This window comes from Vicia villosa, unplaced genomic scaffold (genome assembly GCF_029867415.1).
Source record: "Vicia villosa cultivar HV-30 ecotype Madison, WI unplaced genomic scaffold, Vvil1.0 ctg.003032F_1_1, whole genome shotgun sequence".
In the NCBI taxonomy this organism is placed as follows: Eukaryota; Viridiplantae; Streptophyta; class Magnoliopsida; order Fabales; family Fabaceae; genus Vicia; species Vicia villosa.
This window is the reverse complement of record NW_026706096.1, coordinates 160997-169703: the sequence shown is the minus strand read 5'-3', so window position 1 is coordinate 169703 and position 8707 is coordinate 160997.

Here is an 8707-nt window from a genome sequence, read left to right as displayed (position 1 = left end):
CGAATGATGCAGGGATATCTTTACCGAGGGATATCAAGAACTGACTCCACTGGGGACAAGAGATCTGGAAGGATGTCTCAATCCGTTTTAGGAAAAGATTCCGTTTTTTCTTTTTCGGGAAAGCAAGTGTATGCTTCACCGGGGAATGATAGCTTTGTAAGAAAAGCTTACCTATCGACATTATCGACTATCAGCATGGGGATAGACTTGTTTAATAATGCGAAGGTGAAAGGTATGAAACTGTATTACCGACTATCAGCATTGTGATAGACTTGACCTGGTAAAAAGAGTTTCAAAGGTTCGGTTAATATTATCGACTATCAGCATGGTGATAGACATGTTTAATAATATAACCAGAACAAAAAGGTTACCGACTACCAGCCTTGTGATAGCGGTTCTGAAGACAAGATCAATTATCAGCCGAGTGATAAAATGATTCTGGAGACTTTGCTAGGGAAATTACTGGTTATTCAGCCTTGTGAACAGTAATAAGGCCCTGATTGTCAAATGGTCTTCATGATTGATTTCCTTGAGAGGAAAAAGCTTTTGAAAGAGACACAAGCTGCTCGGATGATGAGGCTATTGCTTATTGTCTGTTTTTCACGACCCTATTTGGGGAACCGGAATTTGAATCTCTAGTAAAAGACAAGGTTCTATCCATGAATGAATTGGAAAGAAATAGTCAAACAAGACTTTGTACCCATGAGGAATGAACTCAACTGGGAATTTTCTCCTTTGTTTTGAGAGGAGAAAACTAAAGCAACCTTCTTCCACGAGGAATGATCTCAGTGGGGAACTGGAGAAAGAAGATTTTATTTCTGCTTATGGGTGACAACCTACTTGGAGAGATGACACGCCCATACTGTTTCTTTTTCCTCTTTTTTCTTTCTTCTTTTTTTCTTTTTTTCTTTCTTTTTTCTTTTTGAGGATAAATATATCCTGCATGAATGATTTCGAAGCAATCATTGAAAAATGCAAGAATGCATAAATGATGCAAATATGTATGAACGATGAATGTCATGAATGTAGCATGCATGCTGACGATACTGACAGACAGAGGAGTATATACTGGAGAAGGACCGACGTCGCAATACAACCCGATACTTGGCAAATGTTTTTCAACACGTTGTAGATAGCACGGGTGATGAATGGTGCTGCATGTTTTAAACTTCTCTGGGGAAGATGAGCAATTTTTCTCACTAAGATGGAAGAATCTTCTTTACTGGAGATGGAAAATCTTCGACACTGGGGATAGAAGACCTTCTTCACTGGGGATAGAAGAGCTTTTCCTATCATAATCCTTAATTCGTCCTATGGAGATAGCTGTTGATGTTCCTTCTGTTGTTCACAACTCAAAGGAAAATTTCGCTTTTATTTTGAAAAAGAAAAGTAAATTCATTTAAAACTTTTTTTTTCTTCAAAAACGAATAACACAGTTAAAGTGTCATTTTGCAAGCTAAAAGAAATTAGAGATTGCAAACAAATGGGCACAAGGCTCAAATTTATTTAATAGGATGGTAATCAGCTAAAGGCGTGATTCCATGGAGTATTTACAAAAGTTGGAAATGGTAATTATGCGGAAAAGGCTACATTGAAAGCAATAACCACTATTCCCCCTAACAACTTTGAGTTCCAACTGTGCTTGTCGCTTCAGATTGACAATGATTTGTTTGAAGATCCTTTGATGAAAAAGACTCCTCAGATGACGAAGTACGGACTGATGCAGTTACTTTGTCATAATTCCTTAATTTTTGCCTAGATTGCCCTTTCAGGTTTTCAATCTACCAGGATGAATTTTTCTGTTTATTGTCTCTAATTTTTGCCTGGACCGCCCTTTCGGGTTTTCAGTCCACCGAGACACTCATTTTTGCCTAAGTCGCCCTTTGCGGGTTTTCGACTTACCGAGCTGTTCTTTTGTATTTTTAGACAAAGTATTTCTTGACTGCATCAGCATTCACAGGATGTGGGAGTTCATCACCATCCATGGTTGTAAGAATCATGGCGCCGCCAGAAAATGTTCTTTTGACAACATACGGGCCTTCGTAATTAGGAGACCATTTGCCCCTAGAATCTGGTTGAAAAGACAAGATCTTTTTAAGCACGAGGTCGCCTTCTTGAAATTCACGAGGTCGAACCTTTTTGTTGAAGGCTTGTTTCATCCTTGCTTGGTATAACTGTCCATGGCATAGAGCAGTCATACGTTTTTCTTCGATTAAGTTCAACTGATCGTATCTGCTTTGACACCATTCAGCCTCTGATAACTTAGTCTCCATGAGGACTCTCATTGATGGGATTTCAACCTCTACGGGGAGTACAGCTTCCATGCCGTATACTAGAGAAAAGGGAGTTGCCCCTGTTGAAGTACGCACTGAAGTACGGTACCCATGTAAAGCAAATGGCAGCATTTCATGCCAGTCTTTGTAAGTGACGACCATTTTCTGGACAATCATCTTAATGTTCTTGTTAGCGGCTTCGACGGCGCCGTTCATTTTTGGTCTATAAGGAGAAGAGTTATGATGCTCAATCTTGAATTCCTCACACAATTCTTTCATCATTTTGTTGTTCAAGTTTGAACCATTGTCAGTAATGATCTTGCTGGGAATACCATATCGGTAAATGATGTTATTCTTGATAAACCTCACAACCACTTGTCTTGTAACATTGGCGTAAGATGCTGCTTCGACCCATTTGGTGAAGTAATCAATGGCTACCAAGATGAAACGATGACCGTTTGAAGCTTTCGGTTCGATCATTCCAATCATGTCGATACCCCACATGGAGAAAGGCCACGGAGATGAGAGAACGTTGAGTAGAGTCGGTGGTACATGGATCTTATCTGCGTAGATCTGGCACTTGTGACATCTCTTCACGTGTTTGTAACAGTCAGATTCCATTGTCAACCAATAGTATCCTGCTCTTAAGATCTTTTTGGACATTGCATGCCCATTTGAATGAGTTCCAAAGGACCCTTCATGCACTTCATGCATTAACATGTCTGCTTCGTGTCTGTCCACGCATCTGAGCAAAACCATGTCAAAATTTCTTTTGTATAGCACATCTCCATTCAAGAAGAAACTGCCAGAAAGTCTCCTTAGAGTTTTCTTATCTTTGTTTGATGCCCCAAGTGGGTACTCTTGAGTCTGAAGGAAGCGTTTGATGTCGTGGAACCACGGTTTATCATCGATGACTGCTTCAGTTGCAAATACATAGGCGGGCCTTTCAAGGCGCGTGATTCTGACTGTAGGCATATCATTCCAATGATTGACTTTGAACATGGAAGATAGAGTAGCCAAGGCGTCTGCCATTTGATTCTGATCTCGAGGTATATGATGCAATTCAACCTTGTTGAAGAAAGTCAACATACGTCTTGCATAATCTCCGTAAGGAATCAAACCAGGGTGGTAAGTTTCCCATTTGTCTTTGATTTGGTTGATCACGAGGGCTGAATCTCCATATATGTCGAGGATCTTGATCCTTAAGTCAATGGCTTCTTCGAGACCCATGATACAAGCTTCATATTCTGCGATGTTGTTGGTACAATCAAATAGCAGTCTGGCAGAGAACGGGATATGAGTACCCTTGGGAGTGATGATGATTGCCCCAATTCCATTGCCAAAAGCGTTTACTGCTCCATCAAAAATTAGGCCCCATCTTGATCCGGGCTCAGGACCTTCTTCTGGTAACGGTTCATCACAGTCTTTCATCTTCAAGTACAAGACATCTTCGTCAGGAAAGTCAAACTTGAGAGATTGATATTCATTAATTGGTTGATGCGCCAAGTGATCGGCGAGAATGCTTCCTTTGACCGCTTTTTGAGCACGGTATTCAATGTCATATTCGGATAACAACATTTGCCATCGGGCAATCCTTCCTGTTAAGGCAGGCTTTTCAAAGACATACTTGATCGGATCCATTTTGGAGATTAACCAAGTAGTATTGTTGATCATGTATTGGCGGAGACGTTTTGAAGCCCAAGCCAAAGCACAACATGTTTTTTCGAGCATGGAGTAACGAGACTCACAGTCTGTGAATTTCTTACTCAAGTAATATATGGCATGTTCCTTCTTACCGGTTTCATCTTGTTGTCCAAGCATACAACCCATGGATTCTTCCAACACAGTAAGGTACATGATTAGTGGTCTTCCTTCAACTGGAGGAATCAATATTGGTGGTTCTAACAGGTACTCTTTGATACTGTCGAACACTTTCTGGCAATCTTCAGTCCATAGAACCCCTTGATCTTTGCGGAGAAGCTTGAAAATTGGCCCACATGTAGCAGTCATTTGAGAGATAAATCTGGAGATGTAGTTCAATCGTCCGAGAAATCCTCTTACTTGCTTTTCAGTTTTTGGTGCAGGCATCTCTTGAATAGCTCTGACTTTGTCGGGATCTACTTCGATACCTCTTTGGCTGACAATGAACCCCAAGAGTTTTCCAGATCTAACCCCAAAAGTACATTTGTTAGGATTCAAGCGAAGCTGATATTTCCTTAGTCGTTGAAACAACTTCAAAAGGTATTCAATATGTTCTTCTTCTGTGCTGGACTTGGCTATCATGTCGTCCACATAAACTTCTATTTCTTTATGCATCATGTCATGAAAGAGAGTAGTCATTGCCCTTTGGTAAGTTGCGCCTGCATTCTTCAATCCAAACGGCATCACTTTGTAGCAAAAGGTACCCCATGGGGTGATGAAAGATGTCTTCTCCATGTCTTCAGGAGCCATCTTGATCTGATTATAACCGGAGAACCCGTCCATGAAGGAAAAGATGTTGTACTTAGCGGTGTTATCAACCAGCATGTCAATATGTGGTAATGGAAAGTCATCTTTTGGACTGGCCTTGTTCAAGTCACGGTAGTCAACACACATTCTGACTTTGCCATCTTTCTTCGGAACTGGCACTATGTTGGCCAACCATTGAGGATACTCAGAGGTGACAAGAAAACCTGCGTCGAGCTGTTTTTGAACTTCTACTTTGATCTTGTTAGCCATATCAGGGTGAGTCCTTCGTAATTTCTGCTTAACTGGCGGACATTCTGGCTTCAATGGCAAGTAATGCTGAACAATATTGGTATCCAACCCAGGCATGTCTTGGTAGGACCAGGCAAACACGTCAACATATTCTTTGAGAAGGTCTGTCAACTTACTCTTGACATCAGCATCAAGCAGCGATCCAATGGTCACTTCTTTTTTGTCTTCTTCAGAAACCAAGTTGATCTTTTCTAAAGGCTCTTTGTGAGGCAGAATGGCTCTTTCCTCGTGCTTAAGTAATCGAGAGATCTCGTCTGGGATCTCTTCTTCTTCCTCTTCTTCGGCTTCGAACACAGGAAACTCAAAGTTGGGAGAGGGCATAGGGTTATTGCATTCAATGGGTTTATCAATAGTAAATCTGCACATGTGATTTATATTTGTTTCAGAAAATTTATGAATGCAGGAGTGTATGCAGATTTTTTTTTGAAAAGTTTTTTTTTATTTTGGTTTTTTAGGATTACCATTTCCAGAAAAAAGCAAAAATAAAACATATAATGTAGGGAATTCAAAATGACACTTTATTTATGATTCATCTTTGAAACAAAGCCCTAAACACAAACTCATTTGTCTTGGGCAGGACAAAGAGGGAAACTTTTAAAAACAAAGCCCTATACACAAAGTTATTTGGGCGGAACATTTAAAAGCAAAGCCCTATAAAACATCTCTCTGCTTTGGGCAAGGCAGGAGGTCAAAATAACAGCGAGGTGATTACTTTGAGCGGCGAACAACATTCGGAATGTCGACAGCTTTCCAGTAGCAACGAACTCCTCTGTGTATTATGTATTCAGGAAAATTCTCCTCAGAATTATCTTCAGTATTGACATTGACCGCTGGTCGAGCAGGATTTGAAGGTCCTGGTTTGTCACCCTTGTTCTTTATAGAGTTGAAACGGTCTTCTTCTACTTCTTGAAGAGCATATGATGAGTCACAATCTTCAGAATTTTCAGGATGTATTTCCCAGTCTTCAGGATGAAGAGACTCATTGTCAGCGACACTTTCTGAGTCAACTGCGGGACCATCTTCCCCTTCATCTTCAAAAATGGCATTTATGTGATAATAACCATCTTCAGGATTGTTAATCTTGGTAGATGCATTGAAGCCGAAATCTTCAGTAATTTCAGGCTGCTGAGAAAATTGACAGGGCTGATAAGCCTCTTCTGGTTGACTATTATATTCAAAGGGATCTCCCCATCCAGTTGGTTGGATATCTTCAATCGCAATCTTTGAACTTTCAGGTGCAGTGTATTTCACCATATAATCAAATTTTCCACTTGGTTGTCCCAAGGTGTCCCAGATCTCAGCAGGAATAGGCTTAGTTTCGTTGCCTTTGGATTTCTGTGACGGAGGATATGGTTCTTCCTGAGATATGTATCCCGAGTCATTGAGATAACATTTCCATTCTTCTTCAGTATCGGAGAGACCTTCTTCGATGCATTCTTCAATAAGGACATTAACCTCTTGAGAAATTGGATTGAGGAACCCTCCACTAATGAATGTTTCTTTGATCGGACGAAGGGTTTCATCCTTCTTGGTGCAGTTTGAGAATGTTGGTGAACATCCGAGACCTGCTCTAGTTTCATTCTTGGTAGGGATCACAACTTGCCCCCAGCCAGTGGTAGTTCCATCTTTTATTAATTTCACTGCCTCTTTGTAAGAAGAGATTGATGCTTTCTTTTTGGAAGATTCGTCTTCTAAAGAGAGACCTTGGAACTGAGTTCCTTCCACATCATCAGCACCAATGAAAGAAAAATTGGACAAATGGCTCACCATCAAGGCTTGCTCCCCACTTATTGTTACCAATTTTCCATTTGTTACAAATTTTAACTTTTGGTGGAGCGTAGAAGTTACTGCCCCTGCTTCATGGATCCATGGTCGTCCTAACAGACAGCTATAAGCAGCTTGAATGTCCATGACCTGGAAAGTGATTTGAAATGTATGTGGGCCTATTGTCATGGGAAGGTTGACTTCGCCGATAACAGATTTTCGTGATCCATCAAATGCTTTGACTACTACACCACTGAATTTCATAGGCATTCCTTGGTAAGACAAGCGAGCAAGAGTCGTTTTTGGCATCACATTCAAGGAAGATCCGGTGTCTACCAACACATTGGACAAAGAGTCTGACTGACAGTTCATAGAAATGTGCAAAGCAAGATTGTGATTTTTACCCTCCTCGGGGAGTTCTTCATCACAGAAGCTTAAATTGTTGCAAGCAGTTATGTTGGCTATTATCCCATCAAAGTGATCAACAGTCACATCATGGTCTACAAAAACTTGATCCAAAACTCTCATCAGGGCTTCCCTGTGGGCTTCTGAATTCAACAGCAATGAAAGTATTGAGATTTTTGAAGGAGTCTGCATAAGCTGATCCACAATCTTGTATTCACTTCTTTTGATAAGCTTCAAAATTTCGTCAAAGTCAGGATTAACATTGGTTCCACTGGATTGACCAATATCAGTGTTTGTATTACTGACAGGAGTTTCCACAGGATTTCCCACTGGAACATTGACAGGATTTTGTCCGGTTGCAGGAGCAACAGGTTGCTTTGAAGGTAGTGGAGTATACACACGTCCACTTCTTGTTACTCGACTCACATCAGCGATGTTTACGACAGATGAGAGAGTTGGTAAAGGAACTTCTTGTCCATTCTTTATCATTGTTGCATTGTAGTTGTATGGAACTGCCTTGTCAGAGTCATAAGGAACAGGTCCAGGTAGACAAATGATCAAAGGAGCAACAGGAACCCTTGGCTTGTTGTAAGTAACTTCTATGCGCTCGGGCATGTTGAAATGAGGAACGATGACGTTAACTTTAGGCATTTCCGAGTTGATATCTGAGACTAAAAGCTCATGCGGATAACATCCTATCATGTTAACTTCATTTTCATTCCTATTTATGTAGATCTGAATAGTACCATTATCTAGCAGAACTTGAAGATCTCTTCTCACAATTGAACATCCGTGAGGATCTACACAACATATGCTACAGGAACCATAGTGATGCTGGCGAAAACTCGGCCCTCGACAGAGAGTAGCGTGCATTTGTACCAAATCGGCTCTTGAGTAATTGATATTATAGACTCGGTATGGACCAGGACATCCATACACCATGTTTACAACATGCCTTCCATGATTGGGCAGCGGATTTGCTTGCACATTAGGATTCAAATTTCTGAAAGAGAGAAGATTAGATCTAACCAACCTCTGAACTTCATATTTCAAAGCTATGCAATGCTCAAGATCATGGCCAGGTGCTCCTTGATGATAAGGGCATGAGACCTCTGCTTTGTACCACCATGGGAGTTTCTTAGGTACTGGTGGTGGTGCTCTAGTTTGAACGAGACCTTTTTCAACCAACGCAGGGTACAATTCTGTGTAGGTCATTGGAATCGAATCGAACTGTGGAGCTCTTTGCACACGATTCTGATTATTGTTAAACTGTTGAGCCTGTTGTCGAGGCTGTTGTTGTTGAAACTGCGGAGTAAATCCCGGATTCGGTGTTGTATTAACGACTGGTGTGATAGCAGCGACCTGTCGTTGATGATTGACGTTTCCTCTTGGCTTTCCTTGGGATACCATGTCAACACTTTGTTCTTTCTTCTTTGGGAAACCACTTCCGAACTTTTTGGTTCCGCTAGAAGATCCACCTTCTTTAGTTAAACGTCCTGTTCGGACTC